The sequence below is a fragment of the Ailuropoda melanoleuca genome, chromosome 13 (genome assembly GCF_002007445.2).
Source record: "Ailuropoda melanoleuca isolate Jingjing chromosome 13, ASM200744v2, whole genome shotgun sequence".
NCBI classification, from domain to species: domain Eukaryota; kingdom Metazoa; phylum Chordata; class Mammalia; order Carnivora; family Ursidae; genus Ailuropoda; species Ailuropoda melanoleuca.
Window position 1 is genome coordinate 83,373,640 of NC_048230.1, and position 14,784 is coordinate 83,388,423.

The following is a 14,784-nucleotide window of genomic DNA, read 5'->3' on the forward strand; positions in this document are numbered from 1 at the left end:
AAAAAAAAAAAAAGTTTCTTTAAAAAAATCAACCCACAGCTTGGGGGAAAAATTCTACAAAACATACATAAAGGTAAAGGACCTATATCCAGAATATATAAAAAAATCCACAAAACTCAGTAAGACAAATGATCCGAAGTTTTTAATGGCCTATGTACTGATTGCAAATAACATACGAAAAGATGCATAACATCATTAGCCACTAGGGAAATGCAAATTAAAACCACTACAGAACCTCTAAAATGGCATAAAATAAAATAAAATAAAATAAAATAAAATAAAATAAAATAAAATAAAATAAAATAAAATAATGGCTAACATTAAGAAAACACACAATAGCAAGTATTGGCAAGAATGTGGAACAACTGCAACCCTCACCCATTGCTAGTGAGAATGAAAACAGCAAATAGCTTGGCAGTTTCTTTAATGTTACGCATATACTTAGATCCAGAAATTCTACTCCTGAGTATTTATCCAAGAAAAATGAAAGCATACATCCACACAAAAACTTGAATAGAAATGTTCATATCAGATTTAAACAGAACAGCCAAAAACTGGAAACAACTCAAATGCCCATCAACTGGTAAATGGATAAACAAATTACGATGTCTCAACACAATGAAATACTACTCAGCTACAAAGGAACAAACCCCTAATATAACCAACAATATGAAGGAATATCAAAAGCATCATGCTAAAAAATGTGAAAGAAGCAACTCACAAAAGACCACATATTATATGATTCTATTTAAATTCTAGAAAGGGCCAAATTATGATAAAAAGCAGACAATGGTTGCCAGGGGCCACCAAAAGAGATCTCCTGCAGATAGGCATTAAGAGGGAATTTTGGAAGTGATAGAAATGTTACATGGTTGTATTAGTGGTTACATGATTGTATACATTTGTCATAACATCAAATTACACACTTAAAATTGGTGAATTTTGTTGTATACAAATTATACTTTGATAAAACTGACAAAAAAGAAGTGTACCTCTCATCTGATATAAACTAATCACCTATATGCTAACTTTCCCCTTATAAAAAATATACTTAAGTTTTTTTAAATGGTCATTTGTTGATTTTCTGACCTGAATCATTTTGTACAACTAGAAATCATTATGTCCAATTAGTAACAAGCAATCCTAAAATCTGTCAGACCCTGTTACTCTCATGCTCAAAAACTTACAGTGGTTTCCCATAATACTTAGAATAAAATCTAAAGTCCTAATTTCCACCGTTCACCAGGTCCTACATGATCTGGCCCCTCCCTCCCTCACACATCCTATGTACCAACCACATTGACTTCCTTGCAATTCCATGAGAACACAACATTCCCACCTCAGGGCTCTTCCATTTGTTCATTTACCCCTTTGAAATGCTGAGTTTAGTGAGTGACTCTAGTAGGAGAAAAAGGCAATAAATAAAGACTGTGCGTGTGTGTGTGTGTGTGTGTGTGTGGAAACACACATATACAAATATGTATAAATAGCTGATGTCCCATAGTGATAAGTGTTATAAAGAAAAATAAAGTGGAATAAGAAGGAATAATAGGGTACTTTTCCCTCTAACCAAAAACTCCCTTCCCCAACACCTTCACATGGGTTTCTCCTCCATTTCATTTAGGTCTCTGCTCAAATTGGTATCAGAGGCCCACCCCTGGGGTGCCTGGGTGGCTCAGCGGTTAAGCGTCTGCCTTCAGCTCAGTCATGATCCCAGTGTTCTGAGATCATGCCCCGCATCGGGCTCCCCACTCAGCAGGAAGCCTGCTTTTCCCTCTCCCACTCCCCCTGCTTGTGTTCCCTCTCATGCTGCCTCTGTCAAATAAATAAATAAAATCTTAAAAAAAAAAAAAAGAGGCCCACCCCTCACTGAGTTATTAGCATTTCACCAACTCTCCCAACAATTTTTTTTTCCTCTTACTATCTTATGCTTCTTTATGGCACCTTTCACTCCCTGACATTATATGTACTTTTTGTTTGTCTAATTCTCTCCATAGAATGCTAAGCCCCATAAGTACAGTAGTTTGTCTTTTTGGGTGTTGTATCCTGGTATCTAACATAATGTTTGGCACTTAGTAGGTACTCAGTAAATATATGTAGAATGAATGAACAGGAGTTAATTACTAGATATAAATTGAATAATTGATCATTGTGAACTATAACCCCTTAAGCTGATGCTTATTGATTCTTACAAGTTACTCTTATAGAGAAATGCCAGAATAACGTACAGAGTATTAAGAATCCAATCTTTTCACAATTAAAACAAGAGAAATGAAAAACTCAAGCAATAGCATTTTCACCTTCTAAAAAATGAAATTTTAAAAGCAAAATATTTTTTAAGCTTACCCATAACTTTCATAGGAGACAAAAGTTTTACAAAGTAAGATCCCTCTGACTGCTTGACCCAGCAAAGAGAGGGTGGGAAGGCCAAGAATGAAAGTCAGGAGCTACGTCCCCATCATGATATGTAAACCCTTTCCTATTAACAAAATTTGGAAACACCAAGCCAAGGCAAAGATCTGCAAAACATTACTCTTTCACCGTAAACCGTAACCTGTATTACCCTTAATGTCCTTTGCTGAAAGCATAAAATAAAATAAGAACTGTTTGCAAGCCTATAGGGTATACTGTACCTCTGGGGATCTATTATGAGACCTCTATTAACAGCTCTTACAGATGCAAACAATTTAGTTTTCAAATGTTGTACAAAAAATAAACTGGCACATTATAAAATCATTTTTATATAAAATGATTTATGTTTGTCCAATTTCTAATCTTCCTTTAAGAAGTTAGACATTTACAGGAAATAACTAATATGTTAGTACTCATACCCTGTTACTCTAATGCAAAACACATAATTAGATGAATAAAATATAGTAGAATGAAATCATGTGACAATATGGTTTCTTATTCAAAGTAAGTATGCTAAGATATCAGAATTATTTTAATTATTGCCTTCATTAAGAAGCACATAGCTTTATTAACCTTAAGCTGATGAGAAAGAGGGAAAAAACAAACAGCTTCTAAAACAAACTATTTGTTGAATTTTTCTTAAACAGAGTAATAAAAACAGGATGTATACCCCATGTTGTTACAGTCTTTTTCAAACTAACACTGGTAAAACCTGTGCAGTACAACAATTCTGATACTACCCTAAGAATTACAAATTCCCTAGCATTTTATCATCAATTCTCATTACTTATAGGATGAATAGAGATCAGTGAAAATGTGTTACCAAAAAATCACTTGGGGACTTTTTCTTTGTTTAGCAGTTAATTAAGGTCAAACTTTCGAGAACTGAATTACTGAAAGATTTCCAATTTAGATTCCTCTGTGGTAGTGTAGGTTAAGTTTCATTCATTCAACAAGTATTTATTGGACACCTATGTGCCAGGCAAACCTTTTCTGTAAAGCGCCAGATATATTATATAGTTCAGGCTTTGTGGGCCACACAGGCAATTCCACAACTACTCAACTCTGCCTTTATAGCATGAAGGCAGCCAGAGAAAATATGAAAAGGAGTAAGCATGGCTTTGTTCCAATAAAACTTCATTTATAAACACAGAAATTTAAATTTCATATAATTTTCTGGTGTCATGAAACATTATTCCTCTTTTGACTTTTTTTCCAATCATTTAAAAAAGTAAAAACTGTTTTTAGCTTGCAGACCATTCAAAAACAGGCAGCAGTCCAGATTTGGCTTTTAGGCCATAGTTTGTAAATTCGTGATGTAAACCGTGGGGATACAGCAAAACAGAAAAATATCCTTCCCACATGGAGCCTCTACTCTAGCTAAGGGAAACAGACAATAAGAAATTAAATAAATTAGATGGTATATTACACAGCAGTAAACATGATGGAGAAAAATGAAACAGGCCAGAAGACAGAGGGTACTGGGCATGGCCAGAGGGCTACAATGAGGAGACAAGAAAACTACAGGGGCAGTTACAATTGATTTTTCCTTTCAAGTCTTTATTTTGACATAATTTCAGACTTGCAATAGTACTATAGTATCTAGAACATATTAAGAACTCCTAATAATCAAAAAACAACCCAATTCAAAAATGGCCAAAGGACTTGAATGAATAGATATCAACAGACATTTCTCTGAAGAAGACAGAAAATGGTCAACAGGCACATGAAAGGATGTTCAACATCATTAATCATTAGAAAATAAAAATCGTAACCACAGTGACGTACAACCTCACACCTATGAGGATGGCTATAATCACAAAGACGAAAAAGAGCAAGTGCTGGCAAGAATGTAGAGAAACTACACATTGCTACTGGTAATATAAAATGGGTCAGCTGCTGTGGAAATAGTTTGATGATCCCACAAAATTAAACATGCAGTTAGCATGACCTACCAATTTGGTACTCAAACAAATACGTGTACAGGAATGTTCACAGCAACTTTTCACGACTGTGAAAAAGTAGAAGCAACTCAGATGTCTGTCAACAGAGGAAGGGATAAAGAAATTGTGGGATAATCATGAACAATGTTGAATAATACTCTATAAAAAGGAATGACGTTCTGACTCATGCTACAATATGAATGAACCTTAAAAACATTATGCTATGTGAAAGAAGTCAGACACAAAAGATCACATGTTGTACGACTCCATTTACATGAAATACCCAGTACAGGTTAATCCATAGAGACAGAAAGCAAAATGCTGGTTGCCATGGGGCTAGGAGAAGAGGGAATGGAAAGCAACTGCTTAATAGGTACAGGGTTCCCTTTGGGGAGATAAAAATGTTTCTGGAACAAGACAGAAGGCGGAAGTGGTACAATATTATGAATGTTTGAATGCTACTGAATTACTTTAAAATGAGTAATTTGTATTCTATGAATTCCACCTCAATTAACAACCAAAAAAAGCAGACACAAAAGACTAACATGTAGCATAATTCCATTTCACACCAGGCTTTACCCCAGAGTGATAGTAAGGGGGCATAAGTAGCCTTCTGGAGGGCTACAAATGTTGTTTCCTTATCTTGGTGCTGGTTCTGAAGCTATATTCACTCTGAGAAATTCAAGGAGCTATCCCTTACAATAAATGTGTCTATTTTTCCACATGTATACTACGCTTCATTAAAAAGTTTTGAAACTGTAACATAGTTATAGATTAACTGCAATTTTTCTGAAAACAAAAGATTAACTGCAATTTTTTAAACTGTTACCATTGTGGGGTAAAAGGATCCAAGGAATCTCTCTGTATTATTTCTTACAACAGCATGTGAATCTACAATTATCTCAAAATAAAAAGTTTTTAAAAAAGAATCAGAAAATTAGAATTTCCAGATTCCCATTCCCAAAAATTCTGATTTAGGTCATCTGAGGTGAAGACAGGGAATCTTCTTTTTTTTTTTTTTTTTTAACATAAGCTACCTTAAGTAATTCTAATCCAGGTGGACCACAACCCTCACCTTGAGAAACTCCAACCTAAATGAACTCCATAAGCCACTTAACTTCACTTTCTCTGTGAACTCCACCTAGAGGAGGCTTTTAAAGGCATCTATCAGCAACAGGGGAACCTGGGTAGCTTAGCTGGTTAAGCGTCAGCCTTCGGCTCCGGTCAGGATCTCAGGGTCCTGGAATCAAGCCCCACATCATGCTCCTTGCTCAACGGGGAATCTGCTTCTCCCTCTCCCCCTGCCCCTCCCCTGCCCTTGCTCTCTCTCTCACACACACTCCCTCTCTCTTTCAAATAAATAAAATCTTTTTTAAAAATAAAAAAAAATAAAGGCATCTATCAGCCACAGCATGGAAGAGGTAGAAAGCAAGAAAGCACAAATGAACTATGAGAGGCTACAAAAGCTAACCACTTTGGGAGCCAAGATTTAACTTTTACTGAAGAAAAATTAGATGAATCAGAAAAAGATTAATAAAATGAGAGAATTACTGAAAAGGACATACAAAGCTTTCTGGGTAATCATCACAGATGCAGCCACAAATATTATGTGCAAATCAACAACTTTTCTAAGTATGTTTTCCATTACGAAGTAGTGGGATCAAGATAAGATAAATGATGTTGGAAGCTAAATCAGCTTAGCAAGACAAAGTTTGGAAATCAGCGCAATATGCTTGTACTTATGGTCATTTCTGGTACATTCTTCGCCACAAACCCTGAAAATAATATTTTACTCCTGAGACAAGAAGTAAATAAAGGAACAATTTAGTTCAAGCTCAGTTGGGTCATACAGAATTTTGATCTGCTTTAGCTCCAGCTCTAAACTCTTTGGAGTGAGATACTTTGGTTTTGGTTCAAACTGCTTCAATGGGAAATTTTTTGAAAAGTCTTCAGTTTGACTTGAAGTTCATTTTCAAAATAATAAGTTAATATTTCAGTCCAATTATAATTGCAAAAAAGTAAATCAAAGCTCATTCCAGTTTTACTCTTACTTTTGGTAGAAATTCCTGTTAAACTATCAATTCATTTTCTCAGCCCTTTCAACACGACAAAAGTTGGTATATGTCCAAGCCTTATTTTCAACTTTACCTTGAACTGAAATATAGTCTTAATTACAAAGCCTCCTATAGTCAAAAGTGGCAGCTGTCACTCAGCCCTAGCAGACTGCAGCCCTGAGAGAATGCATGCCCCATGTGGCCAGGTCTCATTTTTCCAGGAGAAGTTCAAAACCAGATTTTTTAGTCTCCTAATTTTTAAATGTTGGCAACAAATTCCCATTTTTAAGAACTAGTCTACAGGCCAATCAACACATATCTGTGGACTGTCTCTTCTGCAACCACTGGCCTAAGAGTTAATAAGGTATCAAGCTTCTGATGCAAAATCTGAGCTTTGCTAAGTTTACCTCAGTGTAAACTGAATATACAATACAGATTTCAGGCAAAGGAGCTCTTTGACACAAATGCCAATCCAAAAAACAAATCATGAATTCATTCTCATGCTTAGTTGAATACTTAAAATAACTGAGTATTCTTCCTTCTTGCTACTTAAACAAGAAGAATAAATACAGAAGCAAGCCATCTAACCTGCCCTGTAGTCTAACTACCATGTGTCAACACACTTTACTAAGAAGAGCCAGATTAGTGGCCAGAAATGCCACATATCTTCTGATTGTGACAACTGGAATTTATAATACTTTTTTGCTTCTACAAATGAGTCAGATAAGCTTTCTCCCCAGAATCCACAAGAAGAATGATGAATCATGGTATTTTTCTCAAGACTATCTTGATCACTATTAGTCAATTTCATCTACAACTTTATCTAATGGTGAACTGCCATTATCAAAATGATACAACATGATACTATCCTTGGGGCTAGTAGTTTGGAGCAGAAAAACTCAAAAAAGAAAACACAGACACACACACATAAAATTCACACAGTTACATGGAGGGGGCGGTGGTATCAATATTCAGGTAACATGTAAAAAATGACAAAGAGAATCAGGTAAAATAATTAAAGGATAGTAAGACTCTAATTAGATAGCAGAGCCCACATAGTTTTATAAAAGTTGGCTCTCATCTCAGTGTGAACTGTAGTGATTTCAAGATCAAAGCAATAGGCACATAAAATCAAACAAGTATTAAATTGGAAGAAATTGTAGCATTCAGATGGGTAATATTTATAGAAAAATTCTTGGGTAAACAAAGAAACTGTAACAAGGTAACCAACTCAGAAATCCACTCAAGTACCTTGCCTATGAAATCACAATTAGCTTACCCAAGCCTTGCCCTTCCCCTACCCACCCTCCACAACTTGCCCAATCACCATTTCTCTGCACCTCTTTCAGGATATAGGGGATGGGCTTAAAAGCTGTAAATCTACCAATTATACTGCCTTTTGTCCAGTTATGAAAAAAAAAAAAACCACTCTGTGAAAAGAAGGTAAAACTATGCTAAAACTTTTTTTTATTACTAATTAATTTTATTTAACTGTGTTAACCTTGTTTTGAGTAACTGAAAAACGTGGACAGTCACAGAGATCTGCCACATGGAAATTACAAGATTATGGATTCATCCTAATGTTTGATACAATATTGACCTAAAAGGCAGAATTTTCACAACTGGAGCTAATTAAAGGACATGGTATTCGTTATCACGGGGCTACAGAAAACAAAGACAGAAAGAAGCTAGACAGAACATTTGATTTAATATCCAGTAGACAAGTAGTTGTTAATTCCTTAAAAGATCTCCAGGCAAGTGATATCCATGTGATAAAAGAATGTTGTGTCCAAAAAATATGAGACACATGCAGCTCCCAACATAGCACAGGGCAATTTACCATTATAAATATTCTTAGTTAATGCTTGTGTATAGAAACCAGTACGTAATTGCAAATGCATTTTCAGGTCACTGAAAATAAAACCCAGAAAACCTATCTTCACTCATGTGTTGAAAACAAAGGTACATGAGATTATTTCTATAGTGATGCTGCCTTTTCTTAGAATTATTCTCTAAAACAGGGTATGTAAGAATACTTTCACCCAAATACCAGCCAATTAAAAACAATCAAGACACACTTGACTGATATACACTATTGTTTATGGTAGGTTTTTTAGCCAATTAACATTACATTAATAAAGACCAGAAAGTTTAAGAATTAATGACTCTAACCAATAAGTTTCAGCAGCAGTTAGCCAGAAAACATTTTTACTAGGCCCAAATGAAGTATCTTTCATTCATTAATACAGAACCACAGGGCATACTTAGACATCAGAGGCTCAATGATCTAAAAAGTGTTCCTAGGGAAACAAAAAATTTTCCATTTTCATTCTGTAGCTGCTCCTTAACGACAGGAAGTATTCTTTCTTTTTCTGGCATTCTCTTTTCTCTCTACCTCAGGACATATTTACAGATGCACTGGCTGCTTTACAGACATGCTAAAAGTTCTTGCTGTGGTTGATCAAAGTTGGAATGCCTGAGGAAATTACTCAACTTAGACAGCCCGGAATTATATCTAGCCAAATAGTTACAGTGCTCTACTATTAACATGTGTTAAAGTAATATTTTAGCTATCCTGGATGTAAGCTGAGAGAACATTTGTTTGCATCACACCCTGCGAACATTTGAGTCAAATATGTTACGTTGAATACCCAGTGTTAGTATCTGGGACAATTCATTTTTTTAACTATTGAATAACACAAAAGACAACATATTTTATGTTGGCGGGGAAAAAAACCCTCACATACAACAGCACAAGTATTAGGAACTAAGACTTTTTATGATCTTCATGAAACATCCAAAACTCTTCTAGAAATGTCAGAATAAATGCAACACATGTTGATACTTGCTCATTAAAGCATTTGTTGATCTGGCACACAATATTCTGTCAAAAACTGGAAGCATATTTTTCTCTAATTTATTACAAAAAATATTTTTAATAAAAAAGCACTGCAACTCTGTACTCACCTCCTTTCTATTACTAATCCGCCTAATTTGGAAATAAACATATAACATAATTAAGCAGAAAAAGGACACCACAGCAGTTTATTTTCAAATTTTTTTTAATTGAAAGCCACAGAATTGCAGTACAAAGAGTTACTTGTCAAACATAACACAAATCTCTAAAATAAAATATTGGCTCCAATAGACTTGCACATCTGAAATAGTTTTAAACTTTGTTTTAGTTGGATTCTTTACGATGTCCAGGAAGAGGTTAGCACACACAGTACCTGAAATTGTCCTTTCCACATGAGCTACAATAGAAAAGACAAATGTAGCTGTTTCTCTAGTAGAGCTAAATTTGGCATCCACTTACACTTTCCTTCAACCTAAATAATTGCACCTTTTAACCATGTTGACGATAATATGGAAATATCACTCAAAAAGAACTTTACAGACCATGGGATCACAATAACTTAAACCATCCTTCTATCAAATGTGAGATGAGGAAATGGTCTGAATTGAAAGGGAGAAGGGGTATTACTAACTTATAAGTAATAACTTATAATGCTTCTTTTTATCAAAAAGACTTCAACACACTAGAAAATGTTAACATCTGCACATACTCCAAGAAAAGAAAAAATAAATAAGTTCCTCACCCTGGATTTTCTAAGCCTAACAAGTGTTAACAGTATTAATGTCCTATGTTCTAGCATAAGCATGTCATGAACTGCCAGGAAACGTGTGTACCACGCAGGAGGCTAGTCTGTAAGTGAGAATGACAACCAGTAAAAACTCCCTGGCAGTGGGAATGACCAAAGAACTTTCATCAACTGGGATGCCTAGATTTCAATTTTAAGTTGTTTGCTCTGCTACAGTGAGATGCAATTCTACATTATTCTAACATTTAGGTAAAGCCTACTACACACATAAGAGCTAGAGAGAGACAGACAGAGATGGACAGACAGGGAGAATATGAATGAAAGAAAACCGAAGCAATATTTTGTCCTGCTTTGGAGCAGGAATTAGGATGTGCTCTTGATGGGATTCCTAAGAATCATGTAACATAAGTCTCTTCCTCATTCCTTTCCAGATTCTAAATAAAGACCTGGGTTTGGGAAAATGGGCAAAAACTTAAAACTCAGAGGGCAGTCTTTCAGATTGACCTTCATGATATCAGCCTGTGATTTTGCACAACACAGAAAAAACTTCTTAACCCAGAAACTACAAAAAAGGGGGGAAAAAAGCAATAAAAACAAACAAAAAAACAGATGTTTGATTATAAAGTTGATGCCCCAAATGCACACACGCACACACACAAAATGATTCAGTAATTACAACGCTACAAATCTAAGGGCCAATGAATCTAATCTCTCTACTAATACAGGACTCAATTCTTAAGTCTAAGTTGCTTCCACACAGCCAAAACACAGATTACCACCAATTCCACCATACTACCAAATGTAGCTTTAAATAGCTTAACACTGAATTCCAAAATGTAGTATACTCTTGGAGAGTAACAATTCCAAGAGCAAAATGAGGGTTCATATATAAAACTACATGCTCCTCAGGAACTGCTAAGTCTGGTCTTAGACCATACCTTCTACTAGATTCAGCCAAGATGAATACATCTGATAAGGTCCACACAACTCATCAAGAAATGGCTAGAAAAAAGTGAAAAATGTTTCATGTTCCCATCAGTACAAAGTAAAACATAACAAGCTCTGTACTTCAGTGTTCTGATTTGATCAAAAACTAATACACAGTTGTGATGCAGTGTAAAATTAAATCAGAATGTAATAATTGATTCAGTTTTCTTTTTATTCTAAAAAAATTTAAAGAAAAAAAAAATTATTGCTTTTCCATGAAGCAGGTACTTTGTGCTAGAAAGCACATTTATTTTAAAGGGTCCTAGAAAAAGAACAGATGTACCTGCTGTGTAAACACATACAGTAAGTTACAAGTTGCCCCTTAGTACTAAAGGCATGAACCAGCATCAGTACTCAAAAGTGTTTTAAAAAGAGTGTAACTTACTTTTACTGTCCCAGGCTAACTGGGCTCGACATGTCTGGTGCTTCTTTGTCTGCACATGGCCACCCACAGCCTGTCTTCTAATTAAATCAATGCTCTAGCAGCAGAACAAGCAAACAAGTTGCCTCCCATCTGCGTACAGCTCTTCAGGACACATTTCCCTTGGTCAGAAGGTGGAAATTCTTGGGAGAGGTGATTTTCTCTGCCTCTTCACAAGAAGAACATGGATACTTGGCTGGATGCAACTCCATGAAGTGTAACTGTGTATGTACACCTCAAAAAATAAAACAAAAAAAAATGCAGAGAAACATAAAGACTCTATAAACAGCTGGAATACACAGAAATACTGAAGCACCACTGGAAATAATGCTAAACAGACAGGCAAAATGGGGTCTTTGACTGAAATAATCAATGATACCAAGTTGAAAAAAAAAAAAAAAGGAAAAAGAGCATTTAAAACAAAACTCAAATTTCATGCAGTGAAAACAGGTTAAGTACTATAAAGGATAAAAGGTAAAACTCCTTGCTTCAAATACATAAAAACAGGCCTTCCCCCATTATAGAGAATAAAAGATATATCAATTGAAGAGAAAAATGGGACTTTCAAGAGTGTTAGGTCTAAAATTAGACTCATCAGTCATATTATGGTTAATGGGCACTTGTATATATGTGAGCTAAATCCATCAAGATCTCTTTCCAATGTGCTTCAGCCCCTTGTGGGAGGGGAACAGAGGAGCAAGCAAAGAACCACTGAAATACTCAGCTACCCTCTGCTTATGAAAAGATGATTTGGGCAAAACAGAAAATGTTCAGAAAAATGGAGATGCTCATTTATTTACATACTTTTCTAACTTCCCAAATAAACAGAAATGCCTATAAAACAAATGCCCCTCTTTCGCAACAACAACAAAACAAACACTGAAGTGCAGGGTAGGGGGTAGGATGTGGTTAAGTGTCTACTCACAAAGAAACTCCACAAGCAAACTTGAAAACAGGTCTGTTGAGAGAAAGTGGGGTATATCAGTCCTTCCTAAAGTTCCCTTCCATCCTAGATACACCCATATGCCAGGAGCAATCCATACCATCTCCATGACCACTAACCATTTCAAGGACTGGTAGGCCTTGGGTGCTCTCTCTTTCCCTCCCTGTGGCACATAATTCCAGCCCAAGAGAAGGGGGTGTGGCCTAATCCTGCAGTTGCACAAAGGCCTGGATGGGGGCACCAACAACAGACTAGTCACCAGTGATGACACTCTGGAGCTCCCTGCTTTAAAGAAATGCATGCAGAGCTGGCTCTGGGTGTAAGAGGATGTAGAGACTGATAAACGTGTAACAATATTATATATAATAATATAAATATGTAATAATGCAAATACTTTTTTTTTTCTCTCACACCCCAAACTACCGGCCATTTATAAGAAGTTACTTCCTGAAGAACTTTCCTAGAGTTTATAAAAGCATTACATTGGATTATAGAGACCCAAAGACAACAGACTGCTTTGGGCAGACAGATACAAAAATGTGTGCCCGATATAATCTGTTCTTTAAATGTTAAAGCATTTGGACAATAAACTAATTTTAATCATGACCGCCCCTGACCATAGGGAGCCTTATAGGCTGAATCAAATCAAGTCGACATAAAAACTGCAGGGTGCACTTAGAATAATATAAACTCAGCAAAACATTCTTAACAAAGGAGCCTGTGCAAGCTGCCTTTCACTATACGAAATTTCAAAGGTGTATCTACCACTATTTTTAATGCACAGTATTCTACCTACCAAAATAACTAGTTTTCAAAATGAATTGACCAAAATCTCTCAAAGCCTACACCAAGATATTAAAAAACTCAGCCAGATTCACTAGTTTTCTCATGCAAGACTACAAATAACCTCTCAAAAGCGTGGCATTCACATTTCACCTATGATTCCTCATTAGAAATTTTTAAACCAGGTCTTAATAGATGTTTTTCAGGAAAACATCAAAGTACAAAGGGAGCTTCAGTAAGTATTTTACAAGTAGCTTGCTCTCCATCAGAATCTGTGACACATTTTCTATGTTAACAGTTGCATCATGACTCATCCAGATCTATAGCTAATTTCCTCAAAAAACAAGTTCATATCAGAAGCTATACCATGTGAAATGTGCAAAATTATGGTCTAGAGTTTATAATCCACTGTGACTACCTGAACCAAAACTATTCCAAAAGCAGCCATGAAAATAACTGTCTTCCAGATGAAAAGCCCCAGAGAGGAAGATCAAGATGTTTCACAACACCTCTTCTCCACGAGTGAGATCAGAACTGTACTATCCAATGGATAGAAGTCACTTTCCCAATCAGTTGTAAGGACAATCTCAAAAAAGCTATAAATAGCTAAGTGAAACAATGGGACCAAATCACTTTAACAATAAATTAAAATATGATCTATAAACCGGCCTTTCCATTTCCCTCCTCACATTTTGAAGATAAACAAAATGCACTTTGGTGTCATATCGTTTTCATTTCCATACTGCAGAGCAAGCCTCAAATGGAGTGGCCACCTTCCCTCCCAAAACCCTGAAGAGAGAAGCTGGTCAGTTTAACAGGCAGGAACTTATGCACTCATCTCCCCACTTATTTAAATGACAGAAACACCCCTCTAGGGTCCAGACGTGGTAGTCTTAGGATGACACCAATTGTCTGTAGTGGTAAATGAGGATAATGAAACTACACAAGGTAATCAGTTTCCAAAAAAAGCTCAAAAATGATGTGTCGAGGTGGCCTGCATAAGTGTGCATGTGTCTACATATATAAATTTTTTCTTTTACCTTGTCTCTTCCTCCCCTATGGCATGAAGTTGAAATCAATATACTTTTGACTATTTGGGTAAGTGCAAATTCTCATTTTTTTTTTTTTTAATACAAGGCCAGATACCCCTTCTAGCCAGTAAGGACCATTAAACCATTTCAGTCATTTCAGCACTCAGTTGATAAAGCGTTCAAGGAATTCTGCCTAATTTTAAAAAATAAGGGTTTTGTTTTGGTTTTTTTTTACTCAAAAAAAGTACATCCCAAAGTAAAAAAAAAAAGTATGATTTCAGCAATTAGGACAAGACTTAGCTTTACTGAATAGATTGGTCAAAACAACAGAAAAGCAGGTACCCTCAAATCAAACTCTCTGGGACTTTTAAGTAAGCTGAAAGGACTCAATATTGTTATTTATATTTTTCTAAGTACAGGAAATATTAGAATCTGATTTCCTTATGTCACTCCATTGACCCAAACTATTACCATACTCCACCTGAAGTCTTGAAAACCTCACCTTGTTTAAAGGTGGTGAATCAAAGTGACCGAAACTGCAGGGGGCAGTATAAGCATGACTTCCAACATAATTCTCAAGATTTAGAAAACTCTTCCAGCTAGCCTTA

The 14,784-nt window shown here is 35.7% G+C and overlaps 1 protein-coding gene across 6 annotated transcripts in view; it reads right to left on the minus strand.

Moving 5' to 3' along the window:
- TASP1 (taspase 1) overlaps positions 1-14,784 on the minus strand; it is a 260,013-nt gene that overhangs the window by 228,278 nt on the left and 16,951 nt on the right. The window contains exon 1 of one of the 6 annotated variants that reach the window (XM_019798915.2): positions 11,384-11,537. The exons of the other annotated variants lie outside the window; for them this stretch is intronic. The gene's annotated coding sequence lies outside the window, so the exon portion shown is untranslated. Of the gene's footprint in view, positions 1-11,383; positions 11,538-14,784 lie in introns of those variants that run through there. 6 annotated transcript variants of the gene reach the window in all.